The sequence below is a fragment of the Mastigoproctus giganteus genome, chromosome 12 (assembly GCF_048544385.1).
Source record: "Mastigoproctus giganteus isolate SK-2022 chromosome 12, ASM4854438v1, whole genome shotgun sequence".
In the NCBI taxonomy this organism is placed as follows: domain Eukaryota; kingdom Metazoa; phylum Arthropoda; class Arachnida; order Uropygi; family Thelyphonidae; genus Mastigoproctus; species Mastigoproctus giganteus.
The window spans coordinates 134,255,229-134,279,339 of record NC_143586.1 but is presented as its reverse complement, the minus strand read 5'-3'; the positions used below and the strand labels follow the sequence as shown (position 1 = coordinate 134,279,339).

The 24,111-nt window shown below is 35.8% G+C and overlaps 1 protein-coding gene across 4 annotated transcripts in view; it reads right to left on the bottom strand.

Annotated features, from left to right (window-relative positions):
• Positions 1-24,111, bottom strand: part of LOC150077442 (sodium/potassium-transporting ATPase subunit beta-like) — a 165,420-nt gene that overhangs the window by 87,944 nt on the left and 53,365 nt on the right. For 2 of the 4 annotated variants that reach the window (XM_090386657.1, XM_090386660.1), the window contains exon 1: positions 1,854-2,068. The exons of 1 other annotated variant lie outside the window; for it this stretch is intronic. The gene's annotated coding sequence lies outside the window, so the exon portion shown is untranslated. Of the gene's footprint in view, positions 1-630; positions 903-1,853; positions 2,069-24,111 lie in introns of those variants that run through there. One more of the 4 variants, XM_090386658.1, reaches the window with a different exon arrangement.

Here is a 24,111-nt window from a genome sequence, read left to right as displayed (position 1 = left end):
TTGAAAATGACAACTACCTTTAATTAAAATAAGAATTGTAAACATTTTAACATAAACCAATTTAAAAAATAATAATATTTCTGTTAAAAAAAGAAAGAATAAATGGTTTTATAAAAGGGCGGACCTGTTTATATAATTGACCATTGTCAAGATTATGAGTACACGATTATGACCACCATAGAACGTAGCTGGGATATTAGAAGGATCAACAGTAATAAAACATTACCATCAAGGATATGTGTACAGGCATCTTGGTAATAACAGTTGTGTTTACTGTCCGTGTAGTTCGTTTATTACACTATAATATTTGACCCCCAGTCTCCAAACAAACAGGTTCAGCAGTCTTCGTCAAAGATGAGGTACATCCACTTTAATGTTTTACGTATCTAATGGATTCATTAAAGTCACTAATATCAATTACTTCAATGACCTTTCTCTACTATTATGCATTTTTAATTAGAACATCGCAAAGATCTGTTTCATTAAATGTACCCAATATAAATAATTGATTGTCTTCTACCTCTTATGGCGGTCATAAATAATGTACGCAAATGAAAATCGAAAACCAATCACAAAGGTATTTAAATATTAAATATCTGCCATTTATCCCCTCAAAAATTAAGTACCTACTTCTAATGACAAGAAAATTTGGCCATCTCCAAGCGACTAAGCAGAGCTATAATTTTAGAATAAGTCCACATCTTCCGCTAAAACTAAACCTGCAAACGCTTCCAATGACTTATATATAATAACTGGTTTAGCGTCCTTTATGCATCCTTGGGTGTCTTCATTTACTCGAAACCCATGTCCCAGATGGCATAAAAGGTATCGTTAGCAATATTGGCACCACGAGCAGTGTGTTGTCGTTAATATTTTGCAGAACACATTGAAAGCAATAGACGCTCACCATTTAAATGAACCTCGGAAATGGGCCGCTGGTCGCAGCAGCTGCCAGAGTAGAAGCAGTAGAGTGGATGCGGCAGAGGATGCCCTTGAACGCTGCTTAGATACGGGCCAAAAACGATCCTTCCATCCGTCTCTCTCTCTCTCTCTCTGTTTCGCATCTATGTTTCTTTGATCGATACCATCAGCATGCGGAAGAAGCGGTGGAGAAAGCCTGATCAGGAACGCAGCTAAGAAACGCCAAGAAACTAACGGCGAGATCTGCCCGTTGACGCAATACAGTCGGAACACATGTTACGGGAACGATGAAGAGTCATCCTTGCCGGAACAAAAATGAACGCGTGGAAAAGAAGAAAAAAAAAAAGGTTAAGCAGAAAATAAAGAAAATATTTAAATAGGCAAACCTGGCTAGATGCACAGATGGTTAGAAGATGCTCAAGAGTTGAATATGTGTACGTGAAATCGCCATCGGTTCCGAATGACGCAGTTAGACATACTTCCGGGTAATTACTGTTAGGACTACAGGGAAGGTTAAAAGAATCGAATAAATGCGAAAAACGTTTTCCTTTAATTAATAAACGAAATTAAAAAAGATGGTTATAAATCAAAAATGTATTTTGAACTCGATAATTTAAAATTTTTCGTCAGGCTGCTTTTATCTTTTTTTTTTTTTTTTTTTTTTTTTCCCTTGCGTATAGGTATGGGTGTGTGCGCACCCCCCAGGCATGTGTGTATTTGTATGCGCGTAATTATGCCATTATTCTGTTGGCAAGGAAACCATACATATACGCATAGGAAACAACGGAAGGGGGAAGCTTAAATTGACCGACGTATTTGTTCAATGTCATTCCTTTAAATGTTAATCGCTTATAAGCAGACATCATCATTAAGCGCGAGAAATATTTGTCAAGATAAAAAAATGTCTCTCAAATGAGAAAGATACACCTTACCTGTGTCCTCTGCTCTAGCACGTCCATATCACAGGCTCCAATTTGGATGTTGACAGTAGAGTGTGTTCAGTGCACATGCGCCAAACTAAAGGAACGCGCACACTGTATTTCCAAATGCGCAAAATGGCCGTAGACAGTGGGAGCAGGCAACAGCACGGAGTAACGCCTGGGACAACCGAACTGACAATCCTGAAGAGAGCGTGCACGCGCGCTGGTTGCTTAGCAAACCTTGAAAGGTCGCGAACATTAGGCGATCGGCAAAGGATAGAGGGAAAAGTGAGTGTAGCGCCCCCACATTTCCGATTCGCGCACGTATAATGTGTACTGGCTTTTACCTGTAGCTATACTTGGAAATTTCGATAGAAAAAAAAAATGCCAGCTGCTTACAGTACGTTAAAATGATCGATTATTCATTGGTAGAAGAATAAAACGCCCTCCATGTGCATTAATAAAGGTTTTTCGATATCTACATCAAACCGTGGTGGAGAATAAATAAAAAAAGAAGCCGAAACTGTTTGTTCATAACTTTGAATGATTAATTTTATACCCATCTTTTATAATTCATTATTATTATGGATAAAGACTTAATCGAACTATATTAAGCTACAGAATTGAGTAATTTCTAAAATTTGTAGACTACAGTAAATGAAGTTTAACAATCGATATGAAAAAATGAAGGGAAAAACTCAGAAGATAAAGAAAAAGGTGTTTTACAGGAAAACAGAGATCAAACGCACTAAAATCCCTCATTAACAAAAGTGGGGGGAGTACAGCCAAGCCACTTTTCAAAGCACAATACAAACAGAGAGAGAATTCCTCGTGAGAAAAATTAGTAAAATATTAATTAATGTATATGTTTCTTTGTTCAAAGATTCCCCAAATATGGCCATTGGAGCCTTTCGATTCTGTAATTGTTGGTGGTTTTCCTCACCATCTTCATCAGTTACAGAGTCGAATTTTTAAGATAAATCAAATTTTCTTATTTATTAATTTTTCACTATTCAGTTTAGCTTATACTGCACATAGTGATCTTAGTATATTTTTAATACTAATTTCGAATTATCAGATCCTTTTTTTTTTCGTTGTCCTCAGTTCTCAAGATAATTTAATTTTGTTTTTATGTACTTAGATTTTGGTCTATCTGTTCATCATAAGTTAGACTGCTGATTGAGAAGTTCTGGAGTCAGGAGTGTCCTTGACATTGCTGCAGTGATCAATTTCCACCAATTTCTAGAATATTCCACTTGCTCCCTTTAGGTCAGACCCTCCAAGACGGGTCAATCAGTCGAAGTTTTAAGTGCCTGAGTTAAGTTGTTAAATATTAGTAAACTTGTGATATTTTTGCAGTTTTGGGGTTAATTTCGGGTGGATGTGCTTTTAAAAGGTCTGTGACATTTACACAAATGTTACAGGCGGTCTATAACAATCCTGTTTTCAGCTACAAATGAGACAATTCGAACATAAAGAGGGTGCCTCATATATGCTATACTAATTGCAAGCTTGGAAATCCTTGAAGAAAATGAGAGCATTTTTCAAACAAAAACAAAACAGAGAACTATAAAATTTTGATTGAGAATCTATTACAAGCCTACCAAAATCTCAGTTGCAGTATGTATCTAAAAATAGCAGTAGCATTAGTAGAGGCATATGATGGAAGAAGGCACGCTTATACAGCATCAGCCAAAAGAAAAAAAAATCTTCCCATTTCACCCATCAGTTCACTCCAAATGTTTGTCTAGTTCTGCCTTGAATTTATTTAAGCTGTCAACTTCCACAATGACAGATGGAAGCTTGTTCCAGCAATCAACTACTCGCTGGCTAAAGGCAAATTTCCGCAAATCTACTCTACAACTGTCTTTCCTCAATATGAATTTATGTCCCCTCAGGCGATTAATCTGGGCAAGAGGAAGAATCCCATCAGCACTGAGCTTACTCAAACCATTCAAAGCCTCATACACCTCAATCAGATCACCTCGCAGGTGCCTAGTCTCCAGATGCTGCAATTTACAGAACTTAAGCCTTTCTTAGTAAGTGAAACCCTTTGTTTACCTTCTCTGTACTCGTTCCAGTAGTTCTACATGCTTCCTGAAATGAGGCATCAGGCCTGTATACAGTACTCAAGGCGTGGCCTGACCATGGCAGACGGGCTACTCTTGCAGCCCGTCTGCACTGCTCAGAAAACTGCATATCTGATTGCACAATTACCCCCAAGTCTTTTTAATTCTCCACTATCCTGAATGTAGTACCACACAGTTGGTACGTTTCTCTGGGATTATTTCTACCCATATGCGGTACTTTGAATTTGTCAATGTTAAACTTCAGTTGCTACCTCTCAGCCCATCTGCTCAATTTTTATCGATCCTGTTGCAACAGCGTACTCCATTCCCATTTAGCCTTTTCCCTGAGATAATCTTGAACACAATTAACGTTTTCATCAAGATACTGCTACTATGGAGAAACGTTACCAGGGAAAGCGCAAGCCCAATATGCTAGAATATTATTGCTTAATATTGATCAGACAGAAAGCGAAGGAAAAAAAAAAAAAAGAATTACTATATTTTTACGCTGTTTTAATGAAATTTTAACAAATTTAATAACTGGAATCTACATTTCTCTCTGTATGAGGCAACATCTAATATCAACTTGGATTCAGCTCAATAAAATCCATGAGATATACCATATTTCGGGAGAAAAAAATTCAAAAGCTTAAAATCTGTTGTTCACTATTATTTCAAAAACGATTTGAAAGCATTATCATTAGCCATTATATCTGGAAGTACTGAAGGAAAATGCCTTTCGTCTTATTTGGTGCTTCGGAACCTAATGGGCGTATTATATAACAGGGGTGGCTAAATGAATTGAACAGCTTAACTTCAATATGATTACAGAAAAGTCCAATATTACTCGAGTAACTAAAACCATCAATTCCCTCTCATACAACAATTGCAGATATATTTCCTTATATATTAATAGTTATGGTACAACAAAAAAGTCATAACCAAAAAGCATTAAAATAGCACTTTGAGATATTCGTTACTATTGATATGGCTGTATCCAACAGATCAAATTTAATAAAATTGAAATGATAAGGTCACAACCTCTATCCGAACGAGTACCAATATTTGAAGTAAATGAACCGTTAATAAATAATTAATATTTATGAGTCTTGGATACTTAACAAAGTACGAAAATACTTGTGCCACGCTAAGTATATTTCCTATTTATCCTTAAAATTTGGCGTCATCTTAAAATGTATCCGAAACGAATGGAATAAACCTCCTAGATTAATTTATCATGATAACATTACTCTTACAATCACGTCTAGGGAACACCCAATCTTATAACAACACTTGTAAGTGTTATTTTTTAATTGGGCTTCTGGAAACAATCTTTCGAATCCTCACAGACGATCGTTATTAGCCGTCGGGAATGTGGTCCAAATATTCAATTTCCTGCAATCTATTTAAATAATTCGTAACGAATTACCCAGAAACCAGAACAAGCTTTGTTTCGAAGACGAAAAAGGTATTCACTTGATTCAACCGACCGTAAACCAATAGAGTGATTGATTGATGCTCGTTCTTGCACTTAATTAGTTCAGGTTTTTAAAGGATGGGAACGCTCCGTAATATGATCACTTATGGAGAATCAGATCTCGTGACAGTTGTCTGATAAAGAATTGGTTGATGTTATCTGGATACTAGTTTTTATGAACCACACATAAAGGTGAAAAATTAAATAAATACTGTTTTACAGTTCAGTTCGGCTGCCTATATCATATCTTTAAATTGTGGTTGTGATTTTACGGTCGAATTTGCAAAATGAAATAAGAATACACTGATTAAAATGACAACTGATGGATTTCATTTATGTAAAAGGAATAATACAGAATTTACGGGGGAGAATATAACATGGCAACGTATTTGGAATTCAAAAAAATGGGTCAAATAAGTATGATAAAACTGGGATATAAAATAACCTAAATTTGAAAGCAAATGGGACAAGGATTTTTAACTTCAAGAAAAATCAGAGCAGGTTCTGTCTTAAATATGTAGTTTACTTAATCATTATATACATCAGCTACAATGGCTATGCATGAAATATCACTTTTTGTTGTTAAGCAGTTTCACTCATGTTTTGTGTGATATTCTATGCTTAGAAAATTCGTATCCAAGTGAAGAGCGAGCATTTTATGTTCCCTATAAAGAATTAAACATGCCGAAGAGTACGTTTAGTTTCTTACAGCATCTGAAAATTACTTAAACTTTATGTACAATTTAGTGATATTCTGGAAGCAACTATAAATGAATTTTCACTCAATAAATAAACTTTATTCTTCAAAATAACAGAGTGGAGGTCACATATGGCAATTCGAATTTAAAAGTTAATGATCTTACAAAAGAAGTCGTAGTTCACCGGGATATCGTCATTATCTTTGACGCTTCATGAATTGATAAATATATTCAAGAAACTTGACTAAGCCTTTTTCACGTTAAAAACACAACTTCGTATATCTAATCCTTAGGTAATTATTAAACCATACCTGCCAATACATCATGGCCTCCAATCAACGAGTGTTTGTTGTCTCTTCAGTCTAAACTACAGTTAGCCAGACAGAGTTGGTTTTCCTCTTGAATTAATTCACTGTTTTCGGCCTGCAGATTGGCCCTTGGATATAATACGATAAAGACGATATGAACGAACGCAACTCCGGTGTCAGTAGTGGATGAGTTGACACTTATTTGAAAAGTGTTCTAGTTCGAGTCCCATTATAGTACGAATTGGCTCACTGTGACTTGAAGTAATCGATGCGTATAAATTAACCAATCAATTAAGAGTGGATAATATGACACTATATCCTAGAGAATTGCAATAAAATCAATGACTATGAAGCCTTACCCAATATCAATGTTTTTTTTTGATTTGCTAGTTGTTGGCACATCGGCTTCTGTGGCCATATTGCACCTCCCAAGGTTTTTTTGCAGTACTTTGATCCAAGCCCGAGGCGGGAATCGAACCCGCGACCTTTGGGTTGCCGGGCAGGTACTTTACCCACTCGGCTAGCCCGGTCGGCCGGATATCAATGTATAATAGAATGAAATATTCTTCCAACATTTTAATGAACTGCCTGAAAACGGAATCCACTTATCGTATCATTTGTTAAAAACATCAAAGAAAATTTAATACACGTTAGTGTACTAAGTTGTGTTACAATGTTCAGTTGATTTTAAAAATTTAAATACTGCCAAAAGAAAAGTACCAAGGGAGAGACAGAAAAGGGTACTGCCAAAATGATGATGCTGTTAACATTTTTCGATAGAGAAGGCCTAGTCTGCCAATAATAGCTCTCTGAAGGTGAATCAGAAGTTCTATCGAGAGATCATAGTACATATGCATGATTCAGGTGGAAAAAACAAGGACAAAATTGGGGAATATTATGTCTAGCTCCACCATTATAATGCGAGTCTTAGTTTTCTGTCTGTAGTTGAATACCCGGAAAACGCAACACTCTTGTATCCTCCCTACTACCCGATTTAGCTTTATATGATTCTTCTTCTTTCCTAAACTGTAAATTCCAACATAAAGGAGGAAGATTTAACAGCGTGGTGGTAGAGAATGCTGGAAGCCATACATACATTTCAATAATGATAGTACCGCTGTAAGACTGTTCAGTCCCAAGGAGATTGACTACCGCGCAGTTGATGTATTGAAAATAGTGTATAAGTAATTCTATCTGTGTGTTATTGAATCTCAAATACATTTTTGATAGGTCCTCATATTTTGTATCAGTTTGTAAACATCTCCGCTTTTTTTAAGAAAGTAATCTAAAAATATGTTTCACTTTTCACTGAATTTCACTTCAAATATTTGCAAAGGTGCATTAAACAAGTTTATAAAGCTGATAATCAATTTCAACACAAGTTTTCCCCTCTCGGTCAGTCTTCAATGAAATAACTTATTCCCCCAGTCCAATATTTAAGGAGAAAATGGGTAAGGTAAAAAGCTCCCGACTCTCAATAAAACTCACTTTCCTTTGAGAAAAAATTAATATGGTTTTTATGTAAATATAGATGATATTAAAAACCTTTTTGTGAAGTTTCGCCTTTTTTTAATTTGTTTTTAAAATCAAATCATAAAAGCTTACGAGCAATTCTCAATGGAGTTATACATTTCCAATAAAGTTGCTGGAAGCACGAGAGTTATTGGCTCCTGTATGGTAAATCGAGTCAGAAATAAGGGAACTTTACGAATAAATAAAATACTAGCGGCATGCATAAACAGATAGGGAGATTTGTTGAGCTTTTATGGCGAATAACTTTAAACGGAAAGAGAAGGAATTCAAAATAAACAGAGAAAAGTGGAAAATAGAAATTGATTTAAAACTCGATTGTTAGGTTTTAAAATAAGTAGTTTAGTAGAGAGCAATAAAATCGTTAAAAAGATATGGATGCAATAAGTGGAATCAAAAATGAATACAAAAGGAATATTTATAGATAAATTCTTATAAGTTAATTTAATTAATTTTTGCGTTAAAAAAGCTCATTAAAATACCGCTCTTACGCTAAGTTTGAAACCTTCCTAAATATGAAGCTTATTATGATCTAAATTGGCCAAATTTAATTATTTTAACTTTCATAATCATAATTATTATATAAATGGAAAGATCCAAGTGGCTCGATATATTCTGGATGAAAGCTCAACGACTTTTCTTTTGTTTTTAAAAATGTTTTGTTGTGATATACTAATATGATTTTTATTTAAACCGTAATTGTATTAAACATTAACTGGATATTCAGCACCAAAGCGTATCCTGTCAAGAACTTGTCACATCGTCTGGAGTTTAAGGTCTACGTGCTGCATAAATGAGCAGGAAAAAATATATTTATCTGTGGATACTAAACCTACGAAATTCGTATCTAAATCAGCACAGCTGAAGCCATTCATGCAAAGAGTATTTTATATGTATATGCGGTCGACCACTAGACTTCGGGTTTATATGTTAATATATTGTTATTTACATAGATTTTGCATGCTTTATTTTTTAGAGAATAAAACTAAAAGCTAAAATGCTACATGTTTCTCATCGTATGGTAATCTGTTCTATTTCCAAGCCTTACCAACTAGTGACCTAGTAATAGTGGTCCTATTCTAAAATAATGTCAGAATACGAAATGCTGTCAGGCTACCAGAAGGGAAATGCATAAGAAACGTAATAATGGTCGCAGAAAGTTAAGAATGATGCATCTCATTGCTGCCAAAGTTCCAATCGAGCTAGAAAATGCATCATTTATGTTTCCAAGAAGCATACAGGATTAGTCTTTTACTTTCTTCGATATTATCAAGTAGATTTCCCGAAGGGGCACGATGGCATCACTTTTTTTTATTATTATTATGGAATTTCTGCATCGATCTTAAGAAGTAGACATGCCTGCTGGCTATTTGTTTTCAAAGTGAGGCCAATCTTTAAAACAAAAAAGAACTTCTGTTATTTAGTTCACGTGCGTCTTTTCTTCGAAGTACTTTATATCAGATTTCATTCAACTTTAGCAGCCATTTAAAATTGTGTTTGCCTTCGACTATTGATCTCTTACTTGTATTCAGAAGATACTTTTTTGAAAACGCTTCCTGATGTCCGACGATTGAAAACAATCTTCAGCAGAGATGCACGTGAGATTAGTCAATAGAAAACAGTCACATTAAGTGTAAGAAGTTATGTTAGGAAACTGGGCGTAAGAAGCTTAAAGTATATCAGAAAGTAATACTACAACTTCTTATAGCGAGTGCTCTACAATACTTTATAAAATAAGATGGTATCCTCTGAAAGAGGAGCGTTGGAGTTCTGGAAATTATATTTCAAGAGAAGCATAAGGTAGAAGAGATACAGGTGCGGGAAATATCGAAAAGAAAAACTTGCAGTTGAAAAAGAAATACACTTGGCTTTTCGAAACCGCTTTGCCTTCAATGTTAGAAGGTCCGCTGCCCAAACTAACTTTGTAGAAAAGATTTCTTTGTGTAAGCTTATTCAGAATACACCAGGGAAAAGAGTAACAAAAACCTATACAAGATTTCTATAATTTAACACACTGATAAATCCTTCTTATAATAGAGAACTATTTACATTTTAGTATTAATTAAATTGTACTATTTGCAGTGTAATCAAATAATAAATTAAAAATATAAACGCCAGATTTTGGATGGAAAAAAATCTTCAATCTCTGCCTGAAACAGACTAACTTACACTCCAAAATACCATTAAAGAATTCCTCCAGTCCGAGAAGAACTTCAGACCTTTGTTCAAAACGGTTAAGAGAAACAAAACAACCGACAAGTAGATATTAAATTATTGAACAACATAAAAATATGAAAATACTGCATCCAAGGTTACAAATATCCTAGTAGAGCAGTGAAAAAGGGAGATGAGAATAACCCTGGTTCGAAACTACAGCATTATTCAGACCACGGATGTTTCAGTTATAAAATGTGTCCAACCAACAGCCTTTCCCCTTACTGTTATCTTCCGAAATGCTACTGTTTTTCTTTTTGATTGCTGATTTACTGTTTATTTAATTCGCAGTCCAATTTAGATTGAAACGGAATATCGAAAATTCAAATTTATTATATAATTGTACTCAGGTTTTTAAACGACAAAGTAGTATGAAGCAAGAATGGACAGTATTTCAGTAAGCTGACATTTTGTTCATTCAATTCAAACTTCTTATTTCTCAAGGGACTATGAACGCTAGCTTCTCTTTCCGGTTGTTTAAGTTTATTTAACGATTTTCATGAACTCCCTCCGACATTACTCCTTGCGGATTTAAGTCTGTAACTGTTTAACTCCACGTGCCCAATAAATGAAGCTTCATATCCGTAACATTAGTATGTGGGTCTATTCTCCAAACTTGCTATAAAGGAGAGCCAGAAAGGTACTTCGTTGGTGGACCACCCATAAAACCCAGACGTTATATTGTCTCATACATTGCAGTCTGGCTAAAACGGCCGTGTTTCTGCATGGCTCGAGCAACAATACGGGTCTAAATCGAAGTTTTCCGGTAGACCTGGGGTGATCAGTGGACCGTAGCACAGACCATCTGACACTAAAAAAAAAGGAGAAAAAAATCAAGGAAGCTATTTTAATACCAGGGCACGGCGATCTCTTGACCTAGAAACAAGGTGAAATTAAATAAACAAATTATTGGACTCCGTGATTATTTTTTCTAAGACTGATAACCATAAAGATTTTTTTTTTGTTTACTATAAAACTTCCTTTTTTTTCTTTAACGATTTCTTTTATTATAGGACTAGCTTAGCATAAACTTTAAATACACGGTAACACATTGCGTTTATTGGATTATGTCTCTAAGGCATAACACGTTGTACATTCCGATTAAACATAAAAACAACTCCAAATTTTGTTAGCGTTAACTGTGACAAGCTGTGAACAACCAAGTTAATTAGGAAGCCTTGTTAAGCAGTAAAAATAACTCAAGTCGCTTTCTTCTTAATGATATTTCTCTCCCGTCTCCCTTCTTAAAAAACTGATCCATTTCTTCCACCTAAACTTCCCTCCTAACTCTCCCTTTTTCCACCAGTTCTGAGGGATTTCCTCACTCTTGATTACTTCGTTCTCAGTTTTCATTTCTTGCTTTTTTTAATTCATCTTGTTTCGCTTTATTAGTCTGATTGGTATAATTGTTTTGGATTTTGAGCTGAGTCAACTAAGGCCATCAGATGTAAATATATTGTATCTGGAAATAACCTATGTGTATACTAATGTCAGTATGGCTTTTTACGGGATGAAAATCATTCGTTTCAAATCATTAATTCGGTCAAGATGTGAAATGAAGCCCAAGAAGTTCCTAACAACTATTTAGAAAATTTTCCAATTATTATTAGAGAATAATCCATAGAGAAAAGGATGACTTTGAATCATAAATATGGCCCGGGAGCTGTTATACTACTGGCATTTCTCATTTTTCTGCTCAGTCATAGTATTGAAAAACAAATTGACTCTGGAACAAGAAGTACGTTCAACAAAAAGGGATGGTTTTACAAATATTAATCTTGTTCCTCCGAAAAAAACTTTTACACGCGACAACTCTAATATTATTTTCACTAATGCATACAATCAAAATTGGAACTGGCACTGTCAGAAACATCAAGCTTTATATAACAGAAAAAATAGACGGAGCAAAGATCTTCCTAGAAAAAAAATTTCTTTCTGTACTTTGAATCTCATAAAAATGCAGCCAACTACTGTGTTCCAGTACACAACACAGCCAGAATAATTCAGAGAGAGCGAGAGAGAGAGCAAAAATATACTTTCAAAAGGAATTTCTAAAGTTATTTTTAGTTTAGGTCTCCAATTTAATACGGCGCTTTTTTTGGTTGAGGCTGCCCTTCTAGTATTAAAGGAACCCACATATTTTAATGAGATTTTTATAACTGACCAGTGGTATTATTTATTTTCGATTAATCCAGAAGCAAAAATAAATTTTTATTATAAATTTTAACTATGAACAATTTTTTACATCAACTGCGTCTCTTTCAAACTTAAACAACACGTACAAAATATAAGGATCTTAAAATTTAAATTAATAAGAACGCATATGTTGCGGGAGTGGAAGTAAAATAGAAAATCTGCGGTTATTTAGAATGAAAAATTGTCCAAAGATGATCAAGGTGTCTGAAAAAATCCACCTGGTATTAGGGGGCCTCTCGAGATACATTTTGTTCGAACTAGAAGCCTATTTTCCTTAAATGCGCATGAAAAGGAAAAGTTTAGCCGAGCGATGCACCCAGACGATGATAACACCTCATCCATTGGAAGTTGCTGATTTCATAAAACAAACAATATGTTTCCAACGCAGATGGAAAACGTAGGTGGCTGAAACTAAAGGTGCGTTGAGCTGAAGATGCTACCCCACGGCCAGTTGTAATGCTGCGGTTAAAGTATCGTTAATACAGCTCAGCAGCAACTGAAAGAATTTAGCGCATATATTTTTGCGTTGCTAGACGCTTCAGCTGGCATAAAGAATTGTATTACAAGTGCCATCTGAGCTGGCGAATCGGGAATGTATAAATTGCTCGTATTTCGTTAGGATCATTCCGCCTTTAGATCCATAAAACCGTTTTATGCTTGGTCTAAAGATGCAATTCCTACAGTCCGTGCTGGTTAAGTGCATGGCCTCAAAAGTTTTCAAAGTATCACTTGTAAAAAATCAAAAAAAATCTACGTTTATGTCCTTGTGTTGGTATGTCTAGTATAAATCGTATTCGCTTAATTGGAAATTGTCACCTTAAATTACGAATGTAATTTTTTGTGAAATGATAGAAAAAGTATCCCATTAGATTTAAAATAATATAGAACCAGTGAAATAGGAGTCCTACATGAAACGAGTAGTCATAAACAAGTTTACCCAATCCGACTTACTACAAGGTATTATTTAAAATTTCGTATGATCTTTTTGTAAATGTTAAACTTATAACCACAGAACTCACTGAACGTTTATTAGCACACATTCTCGAATATCGTTCAACAAAATCAAGTTTAAAATATATTTTATTACGAAATTAAAGATAAGAGAAGCTACTACTGTTAATCAATAAAAGAAAACAGTTATTTAAAAATAAGTTTAATTTAGTTTGGTGATTAGTAACATCTTTCGCTAGAGAACATATCTTGATAAACAATATTTTCAGTGCAGTCTTCTGTTGATGGAAGTCTGAGCCTGCCTTGTAATAGAGATTTGTAAATCAACTGCTCTTATTCTTTAACTGATTAAATGATATTTACTGATAATAAATAATTTGTATTTTAGAAATAACAGGACCAGGGCATGTCTGCCAGGAGCAGAAGTACGTGGAGTTGTAAAGCACATATCTTTTAAGGGTTCGAAAGGTGATATTGGAACTAACGATATTAATAGTAGAAGATCTGAGGATTTACTTAAAAAGTACAGGTAACGTTGGTGAAAAATCAGGAGTTCGGATTAAATTTGAAGGTATCTGCAATTCTAACCAGATACGATAGGCGGAAGTACATTTTGAGAGCCTTGTCAATCAATGCGGCCCTGGAGAGATTGTGTAAGGCTCATGGGGGTTGAATTTTTCGCAGCGTGATCTGTGCTTGTTAGCAGCAGATATTGCTTCTACAGGAATGGGATACGCTTAAATAGAAGGGGTGCAACGGTATTTGCTGATGCTATCGAGGCAGTGTTAGGTGGATCGCAAAACTACTAGCTTTGGGGGATACACAGATTAATAGATTAACTAGAACTGCACAGAGATGTGAAAGTGATTCTTGCAATTCTTGCATTTGGAATGAGCAGCAACCTAGAAAGCAAAGTGTTGGGGATTTCAAGTGCTGCTCTGGGTCATCATGGAACAAGTAAATACATGGGCTGTGTTAAGGTAAGTAAGAGTAAGAACAGTTGCATGTATACTTGCACATACGCTAATGGTAACAGCGTAGTAAAAAAATTGATGAATTTGAAGTACTGATTACGTCATCACCAGGAATTTCTGCAGACATTGTAGGAATATCGGAAACAGTGTCACTCGTGCATAAGGGATTCAGAATTTGAATATGGAGAGTCAGACAGTACAGCAGGTGGTTGGAGTTGTTATGCTCTTAATTAAGAATATATTAAATCTAAGACAGTGCATCCAATAGACATGGGTGGAGAGTGCAATGTTGAGTCAGCTTAATGGGACATAAGCACTAAGAAAAAAGAATAGGAGCGTGTTAGAAGCTTAATGACTGTGATTAGTATACCAAACAACTATACAGAGAAGTAGAGTGGGAAAACAGATCAATGTCTTATGATGGGAGATTAACTTTTCAGATATTGACTAGAACTGTTGCGGTGATACTTCGGATGCTTCACACACACGAAATACATTTGTGGATCTGTTGGATGACTATTTTCAATAGTAGCATGTTAGAGAGGCAATAAGAGAGAGAACTCCTCTTGATCTGATTATCAGCTGCGATCCTTCGTTCATCAAGAAACGGCAGGTAAAGGACTTACTGGGTGACAGTGATCGCAGTGTACTGATGTGGGATTTACTTAAAGATGACGTAACTACTGTCAAGGGTAAAGGGAAGACGTTTGCTTTTGTAAGGGTGGCTACAGTGGTCTCGCTAACTAAAATGAACAATTCGCTAACTAAAAGAAAACTTCCTACTATCTAGTCTAAACTTCTTCCCCTGTAATTTGAATTTATAGTGCCTACTTCTGGAATTCCTTATAATAGTGAAGATTCTGTTTTCACATTGTACTGTTGCTCTCAGAGCGTTATAAATCTCAATCCGATCCCTCTAAGGTCTTGTTGGCAATCTCTTCAACCCACATATCCGATGTCTTTTCTCGTACTGTCGTCCATCTTTGGATCCATTCAGAAAGCTCAATATCATTTTTAGATGGGGTCTTCATACTTAGTCACAGTCGCCTCATACAGTGGGGGTTATGACCTTTCTATATCTACAGGCTTCATGTAGAGATACGGTCGGACATGAAATTCATGTCCGACCGTATCGTGACTCGCTAATCCTTTTCTTCTTCTACTATTTTTAATTCAATCTCCCACCAAGTGTGTAAGGTATTTTGAGGTTGCTATTTCCCCAAGTGTAAGACGGTGCATTTAGCTGCATTGAAACACAGCTGCTTCTTTTGTGACAATTCCTCCTGAAGCAGGGAGTGATACTTTGCGCTGATCATTAACGACTCTCCCAATCTTTACATCATCTGCAAATTTTGACATCACGCCTTATCCCTTCGTCGATGTCGTTTATGAAAACAAAAATAGTGGTCCAAGAACTGATCCTCCGGAAACCCACTTCTGAGTTAAACATGATTTTTCCTTTAAAAAAAAACATGGTTTGTGTCCCTCAAAATGCCCATTTCTATCTAAATGTCCCTGGATTGCGCTCTTAATCATTGCTTCCAAGAGTTTCCCTACTGCTGAAGTCAAACTAACCGGTCTGTAGTTACCGACTTTACTCTTAGAACCGCCTTTATGTATTGGCGATACGCTGCCACTTCTCCAATTCAAAAGAATGTCTATTGATGCCCTCACAATGAACTCAATGGTCCAATGCACTCTCTAGCCGCATCTCTCAGAATTACTGGTTCTCAATTCCAAACTGTACATCTTCTAAGAGTAAAGGAAGACCACATGAAAATGCCATTACGGTTTGATCTAACCTTGAAAAAATCGAAATACTGCCCGGAATGGTGGATCTTGTGGGTTTGCTTTTAAATTTTCCCACAAACATTCAGATGTGACACGGGGGCAGTTCGTATTGCTACAAATCAATGATATTTTTTCTTGCAGAAATTAACATTTTAATTAAGCGTATATTACTAGTTAACAAAATAAAAGACTCAAATAATGAATTAGAGAAGTCGTTTTCGAATAAAATTATTTCCCTAATGCTGTAGAATCTGAAGATAATTAGTGCTAATTTCCGTTGATGAAGTTCTTAATAATCTGTTTATGTCATATGATGTTTACGTCACAGTTAATCATGGGACACGTGGACAGTGTTGTAAAAAATAAAATGTCAAACGAGATATTAGGCCGAATCTTTCGCTACATGAGAACACTGGGTTAGCACCGTTTAGAAACACGAAAATATATTTGCCCAATTCATTTTGATTCTCTGCGATATCAGCCACTGATATGAAATGAAGGTTCTCGTAGACGCTAATGACATATATAATAAATGTTACGAACTACGGGTGTTAGGCACACTCCTAGATAGGAGTGCAGTTATACTTCAGTCATAGCATGAGTTTGTTAAGGCTGTGAAAGAAAGGAAAATAATGCAAACACATTTTCAGCTACAAATAAAAATAGAACGAAATATTTGTTTGTCATTTATGGAATATGAAAGAGTCTGTCTGACCATGTAAACAATATTGCGCACAATTTGTTACAACATGGGTAGCCACAGAAAAATTTTCAGATAGCTATAGAAAAGCCAGTTTCGAAAACTTGAGCATTCCGTGTTTATAGCTCGTACTATAGATTTCAACAGAGCAATCATTGACAAAATAAACAAATAATCTTTAATTTTTGTGGAACGAATGTGTCATACATGACCAACGATAATCACCACACCGTTAACCCCTGGCCTGCGCGTCAGAGATTAACTGTGTGGTGATTCGTAATGGTGGAAAGCAATTGGGAGAACAGACAGGATACATCCAAGTTGAATTGGCTAAATGTGACTCGGAGCTTTGTAAATAGACTGAAATCAGTTCCACATTCTAGTCTTCCTCGAAGACCTGTCTGAGGCTCTACTTGATTCATCTCCACTGTTACTGGTCCTAACTGCTACAAATCACAGACACCACTTATTCTAGTGTTTACTGTCTACTAGAGGCCATACAAAAGCCTCTTTGAATTCATAACAAAGAGAATACCCTTTACAGATGAGTCAAAATTATTTTTAATCGGATTTTCGGAGCATTTTCATCGGGAGAGAACTGAAAAATAGATTCCATCCCGTTAACATCATGAAAAGATAAAGATACTCATTGTGAGGTGATGGTTTAATGATAGTACCTGGCATCACTGTCAGACTCAATTATTGAAGACTTTTGTCCTCAAAGCTCTCCTATAGAATCATCAGAGCGAGAGTATCGTATATATAAAATAACTAGCCAAATTGTTAGATTCAAATGCAATAAAATGTGATTAAGATAGTCTAGTCTAGTCAAGAGGGTTGCTAGTCACTGGTTACTCCTCCCCTCTCAGAAAACTGAGCTTGCATCAGCCCATTACACAAGAATAGGATACCTACGTCACTAATTAACAACCCTGTTTTCTCGTGAGTAGTTCATGTCATGCCTGTATTATATATCTGTATTTGTTCCTTAGCATTGGACCACCACAGTGTAGATGAATAAATAAAAGAATTCAACTGGAGAACAAAATAGAAATGAAATATTCACACATGTACGACCTGTATCTCAGGAAACTCAGATCTGACCAAGAAAGAGCGGAAAATCTAAACTGATGATACCATTGTAGTGACTGAAAAACCTTCAGAAGTCTGGAAATATACCACTGTAGTGTTGCCAGCAGATAAAGGCAGCAAAACCGTAGTCATCAAAATGAATGATTACCGCTATAAAGAGACGCTCCTAAAAGACAACGACACGTAACCAACCGAAGACAAGAATTCCCAAAAGGAAAGTAAAGCACAAGTCTTCTACTTGACTACAAATGCACCAATAAGATTTCGGGGAACACCACTCACCAGGCCAGTTGTGAACTCCAAAAGTGTTATAACCTCCTGAAGATGTACAAGTGGGTCGCTCGCTGAATTTTCGCTGTATGGACTACCTAAGTTCATTTCTGATTAAGAAACTGCACTTACATGAAGAAATTGATGCTCAATTCGCAATAATAGTTTGTAAGTTTTGTCAGAAAACAAGAAATGTATAACACCGACAACGTCGTCTGACGTACTAATTATATCAATATTCACAGACATCGCTGGAGCAAGTACAAGATCGTTGGTTCAATAAAATAGAGCATTCGCAGTTCCAACGAACCTTATTGTGGATGACTTCTGTATCAGTTTTTCAATGTCGCTTAATAGTTCCCCTTTTAGAATGCCTTCAAAAACAAAACTAAGCTATTTCTGTTATGCAAGAAACGGAAATTCTCTTCAGTACCGAAATTAAAATGCCGAATATACTGATCATACATTTATAATTATTCCTTAAGAAGAATAGTTCTTTTTTTATCTTCCAATGGAAAGGTGTTTTCTCTGAAACACATTCTCGCTGACATTATCTTTTAGGCATTCCTTTAAAATTGACATCACTGTACATAACATTTGCTGTTAAACTGCTCAACCACTAGATATACTTCTCTAAAATGCGGCACCTCTCCATCTGCGAGGAGGCCGAATTTTAAATAGTTGAATGTATACTCCTTTAGTGTTACTTATTTAATTAGTAGCACAAATCCGCAATTCTTTTTTCCAAGACTTCCACTACAGCAGGAAGGCCCCTCCAAAGCCTTATCAGTATCCACAGTGAATTCTTTGACATCCTCATTCCATTCTGGCTGGACTGGAAATCTTAACCTGGACAATAGCAGAGACTCCGAAAACGACTCTTTGAAAAATCAGTTTACATATGCGTACTGTTCGTGGTGCAAATATAGCTGAATGGCTTTCTATATCAGCTTCAATGATGTGGTCCATCGACCAAAGTTTCCTGTCTCATCCATTTTCCTAGAATGTTTCCATTGACAAAAACATTACTGTTTTTGTGGCACACGAGCTTTTAGTTATTGATGAACATGCGCTTGGATACGTACTGTATCTTACGTATTATTATTACAGCTAAGTATTTTAGAGTACTAAAATAATTTTAGCGCAGCAAAAGAGTCTCTTCAATAAGTTTTATTAATTTTTTGGCCAAAGTAAGGCCTGTATAATGCATTGCATTTTAACGTAATTTTTTTATCCCTCTAAGTAAAGTAATTAGGTAGAAAAATCTTGCAAAAGTGATGTCAAACTGACCATATACTATATTTCTTTTAAAAAATTAACCATAACAAAATTAATATAAAAGAAAAGAAAAATTCATTTAAAAAGTGAACACATAGAAAGAATTTTTATGATGCATTTCCCATTTTAAATAAATTAGGATATGCAATTATGTTCTACAAAGCTCGTGTCATGAAGCTTTTGTCCTAACTTTTTTCAGTTGGCATTAGCTTAAAAAATATATAAATAATTTTCTTAATAATTGAGTCCTTAGTGACTTTATCCTGAGTAATAGATTCTAAACGTTAGGCAGGTGGAGTGAAGTCAAAGAAACGTTACAATACTTTGTTATTAATTGCAGAATTGAACCCCAGCTGGAATGTCTGCCCCTGTCTGAGGGGAAACATTCCCTTTTGCGTCAGCTTATCTTCCTACCAACGAAGATCAAAGGAGGACTCCGTATCAGTCGAGTCGGCATGATACATCGCCATCTACCACTCCTTTGGAGATGTTTTGATTCCCGTCGAAAACTGTAGGAATTTCTAAAGTCCTCTTCATTCGAGGCCGCAGTTAGCCGATCTCAGGCAAAAGGTGCAGCGTTTTTGCTAGTCAGTTAATTCTGGTGTTTCATCCTGCACAACATAGCAAATCGGCCCATGAACTACTTGAACACACAGTACACTGATGGTTATGAGGACACTTAGGGGCTGTGAATACCAATATAAATAAGATCAAAGGGATTTGTGTCATTTTATTTTGACCATATGAAACTGCTCAGTAATTAGAAGTTCTATGTTGATATGCTGATCAAACTACATGATGCCACTGCTGTCATCTGATCTGCCTTTTATTTTTCCTGTCTTTCAAAAAATCAAGCAGAACGTAAGCTAACAGAATTCTGCCGACCCGATGCCAACTCTCAAGTAGCCGATGAGAACACAACAGATGATGTTGTCACTAGCAATGAAACTGCATCGTACCTCCCCACATAACCGATGTATCTCTCCACGTTTGTCTATCTGTCTGTTCAAAAGTTCACGAGCTGCACGTAATTCTGTCCAAAACAAATCTTTGTTTTTTTTCCGCTGCCACATCTGCACGCTATGCCACCGTTACTATAGCGACAGCGAAAAAACCTGTATTATCAATACTGTCTGATAATTTCGAACAACCTCAGTCCCCTACAAAATACGTTTTTAGCTGTGCTGTTTTCTTATTGGAGCTCAGTATCAGACTCCAAAAAGGCCAAAAAAGAAAGGTTACTTCCATTTCTCGGATGTCTAAGAACCAGAATGTGGTCGTTTTAATCATTTTTCCAACGGTTACATGGATAAATAATAACTAATGCTATATAAAAGTTCTTCTCTCCTCAAGTAACCCACACAAGTATGGTAATTAATAACATCACTGCTCTAGCACCGTTTGAAGGTCTAAATTCGATTTCAGTTACCTGCTGAAGTTGACAAATACTTTTTGTACAAACGGGAGGAGCTTTTATGGATTTCTTTAACACCTCGGCCTAGTTGTTCGGCCTCCGGCAATGGTGCATAAATGTTTTCGTCCCTCAAAATAGGCATGGTCGTAAAATACATTAAATATGAATACGCGATAAACTGACGCCTCAAGGCCTTAGTTTTCGATGAAAATTCTGTTTCTTTAACCAAAGATAATACTAGCGAATTATTTTAATAACAAACACATTCTGATGACCTATGAGAATGTGGCATACGTGGTTGTATGGACAACCACGTTTCGTTATATAACAAAACAACTAAAAATTCATATGCAAATGGTGGTGTTCCTGGATCCCCTAGTTCTCTTCATTCCCATCAATGTAAAGTGCTCTAACTATTCTCCAGTAAGCTCAATATTTATTCTGCCCCATCCCCTTTTCAAGGCACGCCCGCATATGCAAAACAGCGCCTATTGTCTTTACCATATCCGTCCATCGGGCCTCATGTAACATCTTGACTTCCATTAGATTTTCATGAAATATTAAACTTGATTCTTTTGAAAAACGTTCAACCCAAATTTCATTAAAATCGGACAAACGGAAATTCGGTTCCTCCTCCAAGAAAAATTTACAGTTCTCTGTTATGCAAAGTCAGATCGACCCTGAAATTTTAGCACATGTCCTCTTAATTTGTGGGAAAGGCTTCACTATCAATTTCAATTCGACAGCACCCACCAAAGTTCACCCTTATATTGGAACGTTCGGACATCACAGGAGATGGGAAATTCGGGTCGGTACCTATTTTCAGCATATGTTCATTGTTCTCATCTCGTTTCTCAGACATTTTAAAGCATTCAATTGAAATTTATGATTATCTCTTGCTTCAAAATGGCAGGAGTAAGAACGGGAACAGTGATCCATGTGCATCACTTTGTTTGTGGAGTCATTTACAATTCAAAACCTTGATAAAAGCATATACTTAACAGGAATCAATATTACAAATAAATTTACAATTAAGGTTATGAATAATTTCATTAACTGCAAATTTAATAAACACGTTTATATTATGTATATAAACATTTTGAAACAGATTTGCTCAATCCTACAGAAAATTTCAGGTGTTGTTGAATAGAAGCTAATGTATTAAGAATGAATTTTCATTTGATATGTATATATTAACATGATGATGATGATGAAATTTAACATTGGCCTAAATAAAATATTTGTTTAAAGGTATTACTGGTTGCGAATTCCATCAAAAGTTTCTCAACTGCATGAGTGGCTTGGCAGTTTTAACACGCAATGAAGGGTTGTTCCAGGACCCTTGCATTTAAAGCTTCTTGGATGTAATGGATTTGTAATATCACAGGATATAGAAAATAAACTTAATTTCCATAACTTAACGTGATGTGGTTCCTTTACTTTTAATAATTTTACGTATTAGTACAGTGCAGATTCCCTTCTGATAAGCTCACGCACACAGTGATAGGGGAGGTTAATGTAATAGGAACTATTAAAATACTTTCCACGTTTATTTAAGAAGACTAGAATTAAAGAATCTGATGAATCTCTGCTTCCTTGTAACCACGAGCCATAGATCTCTTGTTAAGAAATAAAAATGAAACACACGCGCGCTCTCTCTCTCTCGCATAGTCATACAGAAGCTTGGTTACCGAAAGACATTGACTACGTCTAGACAATTTTAACCTAATCCAGCTATCTAAGTGCACGCATCTCTCTCGTCACTAATTTTAAGACTCCTTTCTTCTAACAGAATAGAAAAGCCAGGAAGTCGTAGCTGAATTTCAAAGTGGATCGAGGTGACAGCGTGCTGGATCATGCAAACATGAGCTTATCAGCAAGTTGTAACTGCATTGTGTGACTGTCCAAAGATGAAACTTTGAAGAATTTTAATTCGCTCACCGATACGTTATTTCTAAGGCGTATTAAATGGGATGAGCAAACGAAGTGAGTGGACAACCCTTTTGTCGATATAAAGCAGTGCATTTTTCAAAATGGATAATAATTATTTAGAATTAATATAGTTTCTTAATAACATGATGTGGATTTTTTTTATGTTGCGTAATTCTTTCTTAATCATTGGAGAGTCAAACAATACCCATTTCAACAAAAAAAAAAAACTCTTATTTTCCATATTTATTTTTTGAATAAACTTGACTTTATTCTTAGAACTTCATGACATCATTTTAAGGTTAATTGAACCCTTTGAGGCCTCTTCTATGATATATTTAACAATCTGAACCAAGACTTGAAATTAGACTAAGAAAAGTTTTCCTTTTGAAGACTTTTTCAATAACTCGTGACGCTTTTCTGGTTTTTCTTTATTGTTGAATTTTGCTTCTATTTGAATCAACTTCATCAAAAAGAATTTGACAACACAAAACTTGAAGAGGACATCATTTTCACGGGACTAAACAACATATAAAATGATTTATTCAGAAGATTTCTTACTGACCAGAATTTTACTACTGGATTTGACAACCTAAGAAGAAGACTCCTATGAAGATTCTCCTTTGAGCCTGGAACACTTGGCTAGCTTTTCCAATTTAAGTTACTTATGGACTAGTTGTTTTGATCATTTTTGGATGGACTTTATCATTGTCAACCTGGTACGTCACAAAATTTAGAATTGCACTGGACTGACACTCTAGTAGGACGTTCTTCAAGGAAGATTTCTGTCCTAGCTCTGAAAGTTTGGATGGTTTCTTTAAGTTAACTCAACTCACAAAAATTTGCTTATTTATCCTTTGTGAATTTTTTAAATTTAATTTTTATTTTATTTATTTTTTTGCTTGTAACCAGGCCCGGCGTCTTCCGAGGAACGGTATTTTTGGCATCTATTGGTATTGCACTACACCCCAGTGGATGCAGAATTGCTAGTACCCATATGGCTTGTATTGCTTCCCGTTGTGTGTGGGATTTAGTCCATGTGGTAAGAGTACTGATGTTGTCCTTCTCTTCGTGGTGTGAACATGTAGTGCTAAGTATCCTTCCTGGTAGCAAAGTAACCAAAAACAACTAAACACAACAAAAACTGCACAAACAAGACGCTACACTCATTCCTGACTATTTTACAGTTAAGTACCATCAGTCTATCACGGCGGAGTTGAACTAACGTTCAAGAGCTGCCCTACATAACACACACACACATTTATTGGAGAACCTCTGTCGATACACGATGGCATGCAGGTTATAATGACAGCGCATTCTCGGGCGCCTCAGGGTTAATATCTGTTCCCAACAAGAGCTACCTCACCCACAGCCTCAAT